The 15767-nt window shown below is 39.6% G+C and overlaps 1 protein-coding gene across 1 annotated transcript in view; it reads left to right on the top strand.

Moving 5' to 3' along the window:
• kank1a (KN motif and ankyrin repeat domains 1a) overlaps nt 1-15767 on the top strand; it is a 56655-nt gene that overhangs the window by 611 nt on the left and 40277 nt on the right. The window lies entirely within an intron of this gene.

Below are 15767 nucleotides of genomic sequence, written 5' to 3'. Positions count from 1 at the left end.
CATTGTCCTTGAAGTATTTACGCTTTTATTAATGATATTTTGTGTGTGTATAAAAGCATGCACAAGGTTTTTCTTTGATTTAGTATGTCTTTTTGATGCATGTTCTGGGTCAGGTGGTCCTCCTGCAGCGAGCAGACCAGACCAGACAATCCGATGAAGCGTTGCTGGTTAAGCAGGATTATGTGTTAAAGTCATATGGTGTTTGTTGCACCTGCTCGTTGTGGTAATATCTTGTTTTTTTCACCCCCGACCAAACAAAGCTTATTCCCGCCAGACAGGTGTCATGGAAGTATCCCACATGCTGAACTTTGAGCTGCAAGGGCAGGGAAATGTGGTGTGTGTTTATTCCTTAGAGATTTAACTCCTTTTTTTTTTTTAAGGATTTTACTTTTTAAAACAGGTTTCAGACACTGACCCATCTCTCTCATGTGGTTTTTAGTAATCCCTCACCATTATATGACCCATACTGACTCACATTTGCCATGCATTTAACAGCTTAAATCAAGTTTTACCAGAGATTTGGACGCCCCAAACACCCTCACCTCAAGCCTCTAAAAGAATACCTTCCTTTAACCACACTCATTTTCATTGTGTCCTTATGGGTTGTCTGAAAGGGACTGTCATCAACTTTGAAATGGTGCATACAGTGTTTGCCACATCCAGTAGCAGAGTTAAATCTTCCTCTACTCTTCTGCTTTGACCTGCCACTACCTATTTTCTGTCTGCCAGAGGTTGAAGCAGGCAGATGAATGCTCTGCAAAAGCATTTTAGGGAAAGAATAGTGGGGATATAAGACCTGGATGGTGGTCCCTATTGTGCCAGTGGAGAGCTGGGGTCAAATAGAGGGCTCTTCATCTTCTGCAGGGCTCAGAGGCTTTTCCCTACTTTTCTTTAGAGATGATAAAGCACTGAATTGATATGTCAAGGGGAAGAATATGAGCTCTGTGACATCGGTTTAATGAAATTCTTCGGCTTCCAGTGTGGCACTTTTGGCATATCCCTGAATCCATTTTTCTACACTTGGGTATAATAAGAACACAGATTGCAAACAGTGCTTTCATCGAAGGAGACCTAACAAAGCATTCCTTCAGACATAAAAGTACCAACCTGCTGTGGCTTTGATGAACCTGGTGATCTTTTGTGCAGTGGAATTACTTAAAGAAATCCTTCCATGATTTTTTTTTTTACAGGTGTTCAACTCTATTATAATTCAGGGCTGTTTAAGACAATATCAGGCTTAATTTATGCCAATAGTTTCAGGTTTAATTTATTTGATGATAAAATAGCGTAAGGTATAAATACCCATTTTCCTCATCTTGGTATGACATGTAGGTAACTTTTAACTGCTCCTCATTCTTTACAATGAACACATGTAGAGAGACACATTTTCAAAGGTTGGCAAAATATTAGTAACACATCTCACAAAACATTTAAAAGGCAGCACAAACTACGGCTTCCAAAATTACTATTATATAATAGGGCTGGGACGATATGACTATTTCCCGATTCAATACTATCACGATACTTGGGTGCCGATTCGATACGTATTGCGATTCGATATTAAGATTTATTGCGATATTTGTTAACTTTTTTTTAACACTAGACCATGGGAAAAAGTTGAATCATACACTTCTAGGGACTTTTACTTTGGAAAATATCTAGATTGATACGGTAAAAATGTTTGATTTTCACCATGTATGTAGTCAGAGATGTCCTGAAGTCAAATATATCAGTCATTGTCAGGCATATTTATAACATTTTTCCAGCAACCCTAAAATTGCATACATTTTTTGCTTGTAACTGCATTTTTCTTGTTAACTAAACTAAAAGAAGTTGAACATTTAATTTAATTTTTAGCTTATAACTTTACATTTTTCTTGTTCTTTCTTGTCAAACCAAATTGTCATGATGTGCTTTTTATATCACACTTAACGTTACAAAAACGGCAAACTGCCTTTGAATCGTCCCACACTTGAGGGTGAATCCAGTCTTTAAGTAAACTTTTTTTTTCCCCATTCTTTTTGTACTTTTTGCCATATTTTGCCCACTTAGTACCTGGCATTGTTAGTTAAACTCCATCAATCCCACGAAGATTTGTCTCACAACAACAGCACTCTGAGTGGCGGCGGTGGCGGTGAGTGACTTTCAATCATTGGTGTGTGTGTGTATGGGGGAATTGGAGGGGTGGAGGGATCGGGGTTGTGTACGGATCCTGCAACAGGACAAACTAGACTAGTATAGAGGAGCGAGACAGGAGCAAGCCCAAATAAGCAACTATACTAAAAGCCCAAAAACTCGCGACTACCAATATTTGTAAGTGACTTTTCAGCAAAACAAGCCCAAAGTCGCTTATAATAAGCAGACTTGGCAACTCTGCCACTTAAGGAACGTATTTTTTATAAAATATCTTCTAATTAATGCTCTATTTAGATTAACTAATGACTATTTATCAGCATTAATGCATCACATTGATTTTAAGTTTGTGGGCAGCTCACATGCCTCTTGCTTATTTCCCTGATATTTCTGAGCTTGTTGTTAATGTAACAAGCTTAGTGTTAAATCTGTACATTGTGCATGTCCTCCAGCAACACCCAGAGCATTCCACAGCCTCTCACTGGTTTCCCGTTAACACATAAGCAGATCGGGTGGAAGCACAGCCTGGCGTCGGTTGGTACATCAGGCTTAGCTCCGGTCGCTCTGGGTCCACATCATCAGGGTTGGTCAGTCAGCCTTCTTTGTGGACATATGGCAGAGGTCTCTCAATTAACACCTTAGTGAGACGACCCTTCTGGCCACATGATCAAAGCTGGGCCTCCTCTGCTCAGATGTGTCACCCCCCCCACCTCTAGCCTCCACCTCCCTGTGATTATGACTCCCATCCCTCCAGTGCTTGTTTAGAGGAAATTACTTCTACTCCACTGCCCCGTCTGAGCGGGTTGCATGTCAAATCTGGCCCTGCTTTTCTTGCAGCTGTAACGTTTTTGTGGAATACTTGCTGTGGTGTTTTCTCTGTAATTTTACGTAGAGGGGGTGCGGAGTTGTAATTTTAGTTTCGGTCGAACATCTGTGCATGCTTCTGTCCCATTTGTGCTTCTCTTGCATGTTTTAGTACTTAAAATACTTGGTTGTTTTAACTTGAAAAGATTATTTTTTTCACTCTTACTGGTGTTGTTTGACTGTGGAGGTGAAGGGAGTTGTTACAGCTGTTGAGATCTTAAAGTGTGGGATGAAGACCTACATGAGCCTCAGGGACTGCCCTGTTATTACAAGATCAAACCTACTTTGAATAGTAGATCCACTGGAGCGAAACAATTAGAGCTCCCCTGCAAAAACCAAACCTCACAAACAACTATAAAAAAGGTACATATTTGATGAAAGCTAAATGTGTTTAGTGAGATATCAGATCAGATTAGATGTCACACAAGTAGCCTCTGGGCATGAACCTGTAAAATCTAAAACAACAAGGCTGGCACAGCAGATTTTACATGGAGGACTAATAAAAACAAAAAAGAAAAGCCAAGCTTCAGGGAATCCTCCTAAAAGATTTCCAGGGGCCTGGGGCAGCTGCCAGGCCACAACCCCACATTGTTTGCAAATTTGCTAGGAAGTCATTATTGGAGTGATCAAAGCTCTGGCAGCACTGCTTGAAAATCTTTTTTAAATCGGTGCTTGCCGGAGTTTAGAGGCTTAACAGAGTCAGAGATGGATTGGGAGACATTTGTGTTGGCGGCTTGGTTTGGCTTTTTCATGCACTCATTGATCACAAATATTACATGGAATGAAAATATTATACAAACATTTGACAGTGTGTAATTTTGATGTAAAGGGCAGATATAGAGCTTTTTTGAGTTGTGGCAGTGTGTAAAGATAATGAATGCTTGATCATTGGGATTGTTAACATAGAAAATTCGGTCATTGTTTTGGTTTCCCCATTCTTTTTCCCAATGTGAAATTTATTTAAGGTTTTTCCTACATCAGCTGCTGAGCCCACACTAAGTACAAAGTAGTCTGAATATGCGTGTTAACTAGTTCACAACCAGCATTGTTTGAGGGGGGTTATGTACCAGACAGCCGCAGCTTGTTGGTGTGATCCACCTAGCTACTATGTTAGCGTCACGGTAGATGTTGGGCTAGAAAGACACACAACAAATAATATCTCTATAACTACATTTATGATCAAATTGACATATGTTCTATTAAACAGACTCGTGACAGTTATTAAAAGTTAAAGTTAAATCTCTCGTACAGTTCAAGAGCCTCCGGCTGCGACTATATCACTCAGAGCAGTTGTCAATCATGATGTCTCACCCCCTTTTTATAGCATCAAATAACTAATTAAAACCAAACTGAAAAGAAAACTGAACACTTGAACATACATTAGCATAAGAACTCCCTGAAATGACAGAAACCATCTTTGGGGACAAATTTATTTGACAGGTACTTTGACTTTTTAGTTTGGCTCATGTCCCATCCACTAACATGGAGGAGGTGGGCTTTATGACCTATACTGCAGCCAGCCACCAGGAGGTGATCCAGATGTATTGGCTTCACTTTAGGGGAGCTGTCATGTCGTCTATCTTTATATGCAGTCTGTGGTCTGGACTATAAGCAGAGACTCAAAGAAGTTACTGGTCCCAGCCAAGAAATAGTCTGGCTCATAACCCCTGACAAAAAAAACAAATGTATAATTTTCCACTACATGCTTTTGTTTGGATTAAACCTCTTTTGCCTTTAAGGCATGTAGAGCTGAAGTCTCTTGTCAGTGGCATCTGCTGAGGTTGTGGACTGAGTGAATTGAAAGTCTTGCAAACTTGCATTTCAGCTGGTGCACCACTTACCACCACTGAGGCATTACAGAAGAACAAACGGACACGTGTGTAAAACTCTTAACATGTCACATTAAATATCACAATATTCTTGACTGAAATGTTCCCTCCGTGTGAACTGGATAGCTTTCTATCTATGTGAGGATCTAGTTGTTTTAACCTTTTGGAGAATTGTTAGATGATTCACTCCTGCATGCCTCAACTTGTGTGTGTGTGTGAGATTTCTGTTGGGAGGAAATTGTCGTGGAGAACATGAATAAGTGAAGGCATTTCTCTGTGTAGCTGGGATTAACCCCCAGCTAAACCTTGAAGTGTGTTTCACAAAGATGTTTTGTTTCCTGGTATGTTAATCCCTTTTCTTTCATTCATGCCTCCTTTCAGTCATCATGTGCTCTTTGTATCAGAGACGATTGGTAGGGATAATTGACATTTGCCATTTGCGAATTAATTGAGTTTAAATGGGGATTTGTTTTCTCGTGGTCTCTCAGCTGAATTTCTGTTTCTGTTTTCTCTTGAGCCATTTACCCAACTTAGTTCTGCATACCTGATGCTTTTTATTATTAATACCTACTGAGTTGTTATTCTAACCTACCTTTCATAAAAAAATGACTGGAAAACACTCACACTTTCTGACATGTGGTTTATCCAACATGTGAACACAAAATGCTTTTCCCATGTTGAACCGGATGTAATTAAATGTGTTTTTTTGTGTTGTATATATTTCTTATAAAGGAGGGTCGATGTCAACTTTGCTTGTAGTGGATACAACGTTGTACTTTTCTCTCTCATGATCTCTGCTGGAGCTAATGGCTTGATCCTGTGAATTAAATGAATTAACACACTGAAAAGATGCCCTGAAGAGAAAAAGTGCTCACTACATGACGAGACTTGCTGTAAATGATTGTTTTGATATTTTACAACAATGGGAGGAGTGGCAGAAAACAACAGAATGTGGTGAGCGGAACCCCCAAACCACTCTATTATCTTTCACTGCCTCACCCATGCTCCAAGGAAAATGCAGATTTTCACTTTTCTTCAATGCTGAAAGTAGCTAAACTGTCGCATGCAGTATAGAAGGCTCTACTGATGCTGATATATTCTTGTAAATGTTAACCTACTTACAAGGTGCATGGAGAATTGAAAGTGGTCTTAAAGGTGCTCTATATGATATCCAGAGCATTAATATAGCAACAAACAACTATTGTCTATGTATAGATATAGAGGAGTAATGTATGTCTGAGCAGACAATGAAGTCTCTCTCCTTCTGTGTGTTGTAATCTGAGCTTCTCCGTGCTTTGTTGACATTGCTGGGCTGGCCACGAGTGCCTTTTAGTGCATGTGAGCGCGCCCCACTGGGTAGCTCACGGCCGCCGCTCTGCACTGCTCTCATACAGCGGTTACAGCCGATAATGTCGCCCCAACCGACAGCGCCGGCATGGAAACGTAGCACCCACCCTCAGGTTCCCCCCAGGTAAACACTGTTGGCTCTGTCAGCACTGTTGTCATTGTTTTCACTGTTAGCATTGTTAGCACTGTTAGCTATGAGCCGCTGGCTAAGCTGTCGCCATGTTGAGAGCCATGTGGAGGCAATAGAAATGCTCCCAACCTCATATTTAACACCTTTAAAGTCAAAACTCATAACACTTGTAGTTTCAAGATCAGAATTTTTTTTTATTAAAACAACAACTCTGTTTTGAAAAAAAACAAAACACAATTACCCCTTACAATAGGTATGGAGCAGAGGCAGAATATTTTACAGTTTGTACCAAAAACTAAAAATGTTAAAGATAAAAGCACAAAACAACAAATTACTTTAAACTTGAATCAAGAAAAAAGGTTAAAACATACACAAAATGCATAAAAAAATGCATCCTGTAAAACTTGTTTAAGTTCATATCCCTTGCATATGTGCAGATATTGAACCAACATCATCCAATTACACACATTTGTGTTCTTACTCTTACTCCTTTTTGTTATTTAGATGACCCGCCAAGAACTTGCAACAAGTTTTCTGCTCAGTTTGTGGTTTTACTGAGCAATTTGTGCACAAACAGACCCATATAACAGCTATGGAACACCTCCATTGTTGTCCAGAAACCGTTTTTCTTTTTAAATGTAAAAGCCATACCATTGCACTTAGGTGAAAATATTCCTTCAATACGATGAATGCAGCAAGTGTAGATAATTCGTCTTACTGTGATAGAGCTTAAACTTGCAGTCACAGAGTTGTTTTATTATGAACTGCAGTCCCAAGATTGAAGAAATATGTCGCCGTATGGCTCTCTTTCATATGTTTTTAATAGTTTTTTGGTGTGTTTGAGTGAATTCCTATGGTGCAGCATAGTTTCCTACTAAGTGAGGACCAGCTGCATCAGGTGATGGGAGTTGCTGCCTTGCTGAAGGTATTGAGTATCGTCTGCCACACTGGGTAGGGATTAAGCCAGCAGTCCTGTTGTTACTGCTCCATTTATTCTAACAAGACCACCACGATACTTAAAGCTTTCTCTGTCTGTCTACATACACTCTGCAACCTCAGTGCTGCAGAAATGATAGAGATCAGTAATTTGTATTTACAAAACTTCCTTGACAGTCTGTCAGAAGGAAGTGTCAATTGAGTAGAAGCAGCTCACACTCAGCTTGTCATTATCCCTTCAGAACTACTTGTGAATGAAAAGGCAAGTCATCAGTAAAAGAGAGGAGTGAAAAATCCCGCCTGTTTCTTGTACGTTAAGCAGGACAAGACAGGTGCAAAGGGAATCCAGGGCTCAATTGATACTGTGATAATCCCACAGCTATGCAGGCATGCACAGACTTTATCTGTCAAGTTGGAGCATTCCACAAGAAGGAAGTCTGATTGAATTTAGGCGGAACTCAACGCTTATCAGGAGACAGAGCCAGCTGTACACAGTTGGCATGCTAGCCTTGTTTACAAAAAGTACCAGATTCTGTTTAGGAAATACTGTTGTGTTTTATTTCCCCACAAAGCACACGTTTATTTAAAATATTTTGCTTCTTTTGGTAGTTTTATTAAATTAAAAAAATAAATAGCCCTAGTTTTAATGCCTTTTCCTGCCATGAAAAAAAGCCCCTTTCAAACCACTGTAAATCAAACTATAGTTGAACCTTGAGGGTGGCGTGTTTCATGCTCAAAAGATAGATTTTGGGTGGAGTATCGCTTTAATGAGAGGTGCTTTTACAAGAAAATCTTTTTACCCAAGGGCTATTGGAAACGCCCCCCAATTCCTCCACACTTCCATTATCCTCTCTACTCACCACAGACAGAGCTGTTGGATTTGTCTCCTGCCAGGGATGCCACTGTTTACGGCTGAGAGAACCCCAGAGCCTCGGCCCACTGGTCACCAGCCTGCTCATGTTACAGCCTCCCTCACTGGCTGGTATTGTCAGGTTACAATTTGTGTGTGTGTGTGTGTGTGTGTTCGGTGTCTGAGCGGCTGTGTTGTGATTGGCTTGTGCTCTGCCATGTGAGACAGCGTCGGGTGACGTCTCCATGTTAATCCCTCATTTCTCTCTGGGATGTTTTCCCTCTGGTTGTACTGGGAGCTGTCTGTGTGAGTTGCAGCTGAGGGGAAATGCACTCACACCATAACTTTCAGACTTTTAAGATGACTTTTAAGATGTGAGGAAGGTGAGTGCAAAATATGTTTTTAAGTATACAGTTGCTAACACAACTGTTGCATTGTCTTCATTTTGAGAGCTGCATATTTTCCAACATCGGCAGGTTATATTAATATCTTTTTCTTTGTTTTAGTCATAATATGCATGCAGAAAATTACAAACTTCCAGAGAATGCAGGGGAAATGCATTTATTGCCTCTAAATGACATGCCATTCTTTTACTCTTTCATAAGATTATCCACTATGAACATGTGTGTATTAAAACTTGCTTCATGTGCAGTTTTAAATCTTTACTCATACTAGCTTGTTAAGTAGAATTGCATAAAATCCAGTTGCTGTCTATATTGATCTGATTGCTGAAAGTCTAGTGTGTTTGGGGAAATAGTGATGAGCCAGAGCTGCACAGTTGATATCTGTGAGATGGTGTGAACTGGTTTTGGGGGGTGATGGGTGTCTGTTGTGTCTACAGCTGCTGCTCTACACATTCCCAGTGAAGATCCAGTCACTGTGACCTCAAGGCTGGCTGGGGCTCCACCTTTTTAGCTGTGCAAAATTTAATATGTTGTGGCCTTTTTTAACAAGACACTGGCTGATATTACTTGTTTTGGGGGAGCTTTCACACCTGACCTCTTTGTTGTGGCTCTGATGCGTTTGCTTCTTTGGTTCAGTGTGTTCAGGTGGTCTCTGTCTGTTCCCAAGTGGTTTGTGGCATGAAAGCAAAATGGACCAACCACAGGATTTTATGATAGTAGATATGTGATTTTAGTTCAGAAGCTAAACTACAATTATAAACCACACGACGCCTCCTTTTCATCCTTCCGCTTGTCGTTATGCATATCGTGTGGCTGAGTTTAATTTTAGACTAAAAATGCTCATACAATTATTTCTGTGACATCAGAGAACATACGTATAAAGTTACTGTCAGTCTATATGATTTGATGTGTCCTCCTCTAGGTTTGCTTGCAAAAAGTCAGTCCCCTTAGTCCAGACCAAATGAACCAAACTCAAGTGTGAAAGTGACGCATCCAGTGACCTGTTTATCACACAAGTAGTAAATCAATGCACCCAGATGGTAAAGACTGATGCGTTGCCTCTCATCCTCTGTTAAAAGTTGCATTTTAACACAGCGGACACGGCCAGCTGACCACGAACATGCCCACAGGTTCTGCACGTGTGAGAAGAAATAAGTGTGTTCTAAGAGCGCTTTCCAAAGCCAACATTTAGTCTGTTTTAATCCAACTCTGGTGCAGTTCGTTCAGAGATTTGTGAACACAGTAATCGTACCCTTGTACGGGCCAAAACAACCGGTCCGAGGCCCCTTCTTGCAAGCAGTCTCAGCCGTTTTGCTGCCTGTGTGGGCATTTGTTGAGATGGACACAGGCAAACGACAGGTTAACATGAGTGGGAGAGGACGGACCTGGACTTCTGCAGAAGTCCAATGTTTGCTTGATATCTGGGCCGAAGAGAAGATACAGAATCTTGAGACAAAAAATATAAATTCGCTCCTTCGTACAACCCCTCAGCAAATTAACTTTTTATCCTTTTCTTTTAATAGAAAACGAACCAGAAGTATCAATTTCCCTCTGATTCAGACACGCCAAATGGACTATGGCTTGTCAAATGATTGATTTCTTAAGTAAGTAGCTGTGTAATAAGCGGGATAATGTACAGCTAGCGGGTCATTATTGTGAAATAAAGCCTTTCAGGGCGACGCAAGACCCACCGCATCGCCCTGTCAGGGTTTATGTCACAACAATGACGGTCTCGCTGTATATTATCCTTTACTTATATACTGTAATTGCAAGCTGCCAACTGTGGAAGAAGATCTACGTCCTTGTGGAAGTAATTAGCTGGATTTTGTTTTGTGGCGGTTTCAACACGGGTGGCAATCATGACATCAATCCTACTTTCTTACTTTCTTTAGGAAGACAGTAACATCAGTTCACTGTGAAATACATCATGAAAAGGAGTCATTTAACATTTTGGAAATGAAGCTTCCAATTAATTAAAGCTAACATGTTTAAGCTGTTTTAAGAAGTTGGTATCACGTTCTTCAAATTTGAAATGAAGGTACGAGACAGTTGGAGAACTTTTCCTAAAGTGAAGTGATTTCCATTGGTCATGTGACAAATACTATAGGCAGGCAAAGATAACAACTCTCTTTAAGTGGTCTTTAAATCAGAAGCAAAGCTGTTTTTCCAGTCAAAGGTCTTTCATAAAAGCTGTCTGTGGCCACATGCCTTTTGATTCGGTGTATAAACATCTTCCCGAAAGAAGAAGGTCGGGCGTTTCTCAGTAAACTGTTAAACTGCAGCACTAAATTATTTCCTCTTGCGGTCAGTGGGGCTTTGTTTACAGTGGAGATTGACTCCCTGGTGACACCATTGATCTTATCTGCTGCGGTTAAAGCTTCTGTGCACATGAAGGCCTGCCGTCAGCAGCGCACCACATGGGGAGCGTTTTTAATATGAGGCTGTGTTTGCAAAGAGGCCACATTTCAACATCCCACGTTAATTATAGTTAGGAAAATACTTGTGTTTTCTATAATCAACACATAGATGATTGAGTGACTGTAATAATTTGCCGTTTTATTGTGATTGTTGATACTTTTACGTGTTCACTTTACTTTAACTACTTGCTTTACTAAAATGTGCTGTTGTTAGTAAAGTGAAAGATGTCCACGGTGGTTGGCTGTGTGACTTTTTCACTCATCACCGTGTTGTGGTGAAGTCGGCTTGACAATGGCCCTGCACCCTCTCTCAGGTTTCAGTTTCCACAAAGTGTGGGAGCGATCGCCATGGCAACGCCGTCCACAGGTTCACCAACCTATCCCATGTTCCCCCTCAGAAGAGTGAGTGTAGAGCACAAGGTCGCCTCCTCTGCCAGGCGACTGTGATCGAAGGATGGGCATTTGTCAGGCCCAGACAAGTAGTCACAAGAATTTGTTTTTGGTGCAACCTTTTTAATAACAGTTCTCCGTCAATAGCAAGTAACTTTTTAGCTCAAGCGGTTGGCATATAACAAGTGAATGTAGTCACCGTGACGTCACCCATTGGTTTGTGGACTGCCGTTTTTAAGCCTTGAGTTCGGCATTTTGTCCATCACCATCTTCATCATCACCCGCTGCCTGTTAGGTCGTAATGTTGCACAAAATTAGTTTTGACCTTGTGTGTTTGGATGAGGTATTTTATAATTGCAGCATGTGACACTCTGCCTTGTTGTGAGGAAAGATCACGGATCAGGATAGTGCTTCTGTTGGCATACGTGTTTTATCAAAGCAGTAACGTAATTGGGATTGTAATATGTTTATTGGTGCATATACTGTGTTATAGCTCTCTTATCATGACATTGTTTTAAAATGTCATGCTTGATTAGCACTTTTTATTGAGAGAAGTAGCCTTTATTAACTGGAAAGTCTTTATTACCGTCTGCCTGTTAAATAATGTGACACTAAAAAGCTATAGTTATCCCGGAAGTCATGAGCACATGTTAAATCACGTTGTACCAGTTAAACAGGCTGTTGAAAGTGGGCCTGTTTTGTTTATTCAAATTAGAGATGGCGCTTTCTATTTTAACAACTCAGCTGGGTTTAATATTTGACTTGTTAGGACACAGGGCAGCTTTAGGATTTTAAAATAAGATACTGCAACAGATGGAACATATGGATCCCAAAAATAACATTTATTATATAGATTAAAACAAGACGTAATGGCATAAATAGTCATATTGTTAAATACAGAATTGTATACCTCTGTAAACTGGGGTTTCTACTGTACCGTATATAACTTGGTTTGATATTTGAAACATAAAGTGGACTGTATCTTGCAGTGACAAACACCAACAGGGTGGTTAGTATGTGGTGGTGTCTGCGGTTGAGTGGTCTGAAAATTAAAACCCTGCATAATTAATGAATTAATTCAATATTTTGGAGTTGCAGAGTGACGAGGATCACTTTTCCAATGAGCTCATATTTGAAGGACATTTTAAACAAACACGGGCATGGTGATATATTGTTTCCAGATATAATAAATGATGTTTGACTGTACCCTTTTTATCAGTTGTTCATTGTTGATACAGCTACGCTCCCTTCCTCTCTTGTCTAGCTGTTTTGCATATCCAGTGACATCTGCCACCAAACCTCTCCACCAGCAAATGCTGATTGTTCCTACCCTCCAGCGTCGCTGAAATAATAGCAGAGCACGGGTCACCAATCAAGTCAATATTTGTTCATGGATATAGCGCCTTCTGGGCACTTTGTGTCTGTCTGTTTATTAGAGACGGTTAGTGACGTTAGAATTCATAATGAAGGTGAAGACTAATCAGGATGATCTAAGCCGAGCTTTGGAAATTATTATGTTTAAACAACTGAGTTTATGGTCCTCAAATGAAAAGCAAGTTAAAGATTACAAGGCTTCACATCAAGCCTGAATATTACTTAAGTATTCCTATACTATATCAAAGCTAAAATATTTCACCCCCAAAATATCCATTCCAGCTTCTTAAATGTGAATATTTTCTGGTTTCTCTACTCCTCTATGACAGTAAACTGAATATGTTTAAATTGTGGGCAAGTATGTGGAGCAGTAGTTTCATTTTTATACATCTGCATCCAACAAATCATCTTATTCACTTAAAACTACACTATTTTTATTGCTTAAATCATCATGACCATAGCTCTAAGTACGATTTACTGCCACTAAATGAAGTTACGTATACCAAAATGACAACCTTAATGAACCTCTTTGTATTCACCTCGGTGCATCAGTCCCAGATCTTGCTTTGTTTACACAGTAATTTTCTATGTAGGTCCATAAAACTGCTGCCATTATTGAAGTGATTTGTTTTCCCTCTGGCTACTTAAGCAAATATAATTTTGATCTGCTACTTTTCATTTCACAAAGCAAATGCCCAACTCAAACAGAGCTGCTGCAGAGAGGTAATACACTGTGATTGTGGGGAACCTGGATAAATGCAGCCAAACTGACCGTCTATCTTTAGCAGGCCAAAAAGGAAACAAAGTAGGGCTGCAACTAACGCTCATTTTCATTGTCGATTTAATATGTTGATTATTTTCTCAATTAATTGATTAGTTGTTTGTTCTATAAAATGTCAGAAAATGGTGAAAAATGACGATCAGTGTTTCCCAAAGCCCAAGATGACGTCCTCAAATGTCTTGTTTTGTCCACAACTCAAAGATATTCAGTTAACTGTCATAGAGGAGTAAAGAAACCAGAAGATATTCAAATTTAAGAAGCTGGAATCAGAGAATTTCAACTTTTTATTCATAAATGACTCAAACCAATTGATCAATTATCAAAATAGGGGGCGATTAATTTAATAGTTGACATTAATCTATTATTTCAGCTATAAAATGAAGGCTCCCAGAATGTTAAAAATAACATTAAAATACTAAATACTTTAAATACTAAAAGTTATGTAAACCTATTCTAACATTGCAGATAACAACACATTTAGTTGTTAAAGTGTGGGAATATTTGGTCCCTGTTTAGAGTTGTCGAAACAAGATTGGAAAAACATTTTCTGCTATCAAAACACAAGTTTTAAGGCGTGGTAAATGTGATGGTGAATTATTTTGACAGCACTGAAAGAAATGTTGTCCCCCCTCTGAATCATTCCCAAAGGTGACGGTGAAAATTCCCAGAATACCCCGGGAGTTAATCCCTTATTTTTGGTGGAAGTGGGGATCCTCCCGGCAGCCATAATGCCACAGTGTTTCCAGAGGAATGTTACTGCTATTGTCAACCAGGATGACTCCCACTGGGAAGACAGCCCCCCTCCTCACTCCCTCACCCCTTCGCTGCCAACACAATACAATGTGTTGCATTATACGTATGAAGGCATGCTACTGTTTTCGTAGCCTATGACCCCGTGACCGCGAGCTGAGACCAAGATAATGAAAAGGATGACACGGAAGTCATTAGTTAGTCCCACAGTTAATACAGCTTCCTCTGCTCGACGACGGCGGCTGGGAATCCTCACTTTTAGTTTTTCAAACTCTTTCTAAAGATACTTTATGTACAAATCTTCATAGTTGTTCTTGCAACTGAAGTAAATTTGTTAATATTTTAATGTTAACAAATATCAAGTACTTACTCTGCAGTCCCTGCTACTATAACACTAGACAAAAGTTATGAAAGTTTTATAATTGGGGCTGCAATTTATGATTACTTTCCTATTTGATTAATCTGCCAATTATTTGCTTGATTAATTGTTTAGTATATGAAATAGACTAGAGGTAGAAAAAATGTCATTCACATTAAAACAAACATAATGAAGACATCACTTAGGGCACAGAGAGCAAATCATCTTGTGGTCAGTTTAGTTTGTAAATGACGGCCTAAACGATACTCACTCTCCTTTTTAAATTTATGGCATTTGCTGTCTGTAATAGTGCGTCTGCCCGTTTTCCCTAAAGGTTAATGTTTTATCTCATAAGGGTATACATTTTTGTACGCAATCAACTACAAAACATCGCAGGAAACCTTGATTTGGCATTTTATCATTATATAAAATGGTTAATTATGTGAAAAACTTTTTTTTACGCAGTCTTTCTGTTATCCGTCTTCACCTGCAGTAGCTCGGCCGCTCTCTGCGCCAAACAGCCATTTGCTGTTTTAACGACTTCCTGAAGCTGTTGAAGTTTACCGTATGAAGACGAGGGAGTTTCTCTGTTGTCATTCTTGGAGAATGGAAACTGCCCCAAGTGTCTGTCAAGCTGTCACACCTCTCAGAGGTTGTTTGTTTGAGTGTGAGGTGATACGGTGTTTTTCCATGTGTGCTGTATGTGGACGGCTCGGTTTATACCTTTTTTATTTTGTATAGACAGAAATATTGTACCAAAACCTAGATGTCTGGTCAGATTTGTATTCTTTCACCAGATTTAAATCCAAATTTTACCAATGTAAGTCTATTTAGTTTAGACTGCTTATGTGTATATTCAGCATTTCTTTTAGCTTTTATGTTGAATAAAAAAAGGGTTTCAAAATGTTTATATTTCTCAAAGTAAGGTATCAACCCTTTTGATATTGTTTCCTATCAGCACTTATATGTGAACATTTTAATCTCTTTATACATGCCAACAGATTGTCGTTTTACCAGGGGGTTCCAGCACTAGACATGTCATTTGTTTTTAATCATAAATGTTTACTTCAAAGGCAGATTATAAGACTTCCTTGTTTAAAAAGTAGTTTTTATCTTCTGTGGGTCATGGTTTGGTGGCTGAATCTGTGCGTGCCACCAGCTCCCATCCCACTCTCCTCTCTCTTTGTTCTAATATTTCCTCGTT

The sequence above is a fragment of the Sebastes umbrosus genome, chromosome 8, assembly GCF_015220745.1.
Source record: "Sebastes umbrosus isolate fSebUmb1 chromosome 8, fSebUmb1.pri, whole genome shotgun sequence".
NCBI classification, from domain to species: Eukaryota; Metazoa; Chordata; class Actinopteri; order Perciformes; family Sebastidae; genus Sebastes; species Sebastes umbrosus.
The sequence above is the reverse complement of the archived record's forward strand: the minus strand, read 5'-3'. Positions and strand labels throughout refer to the sequence as shown.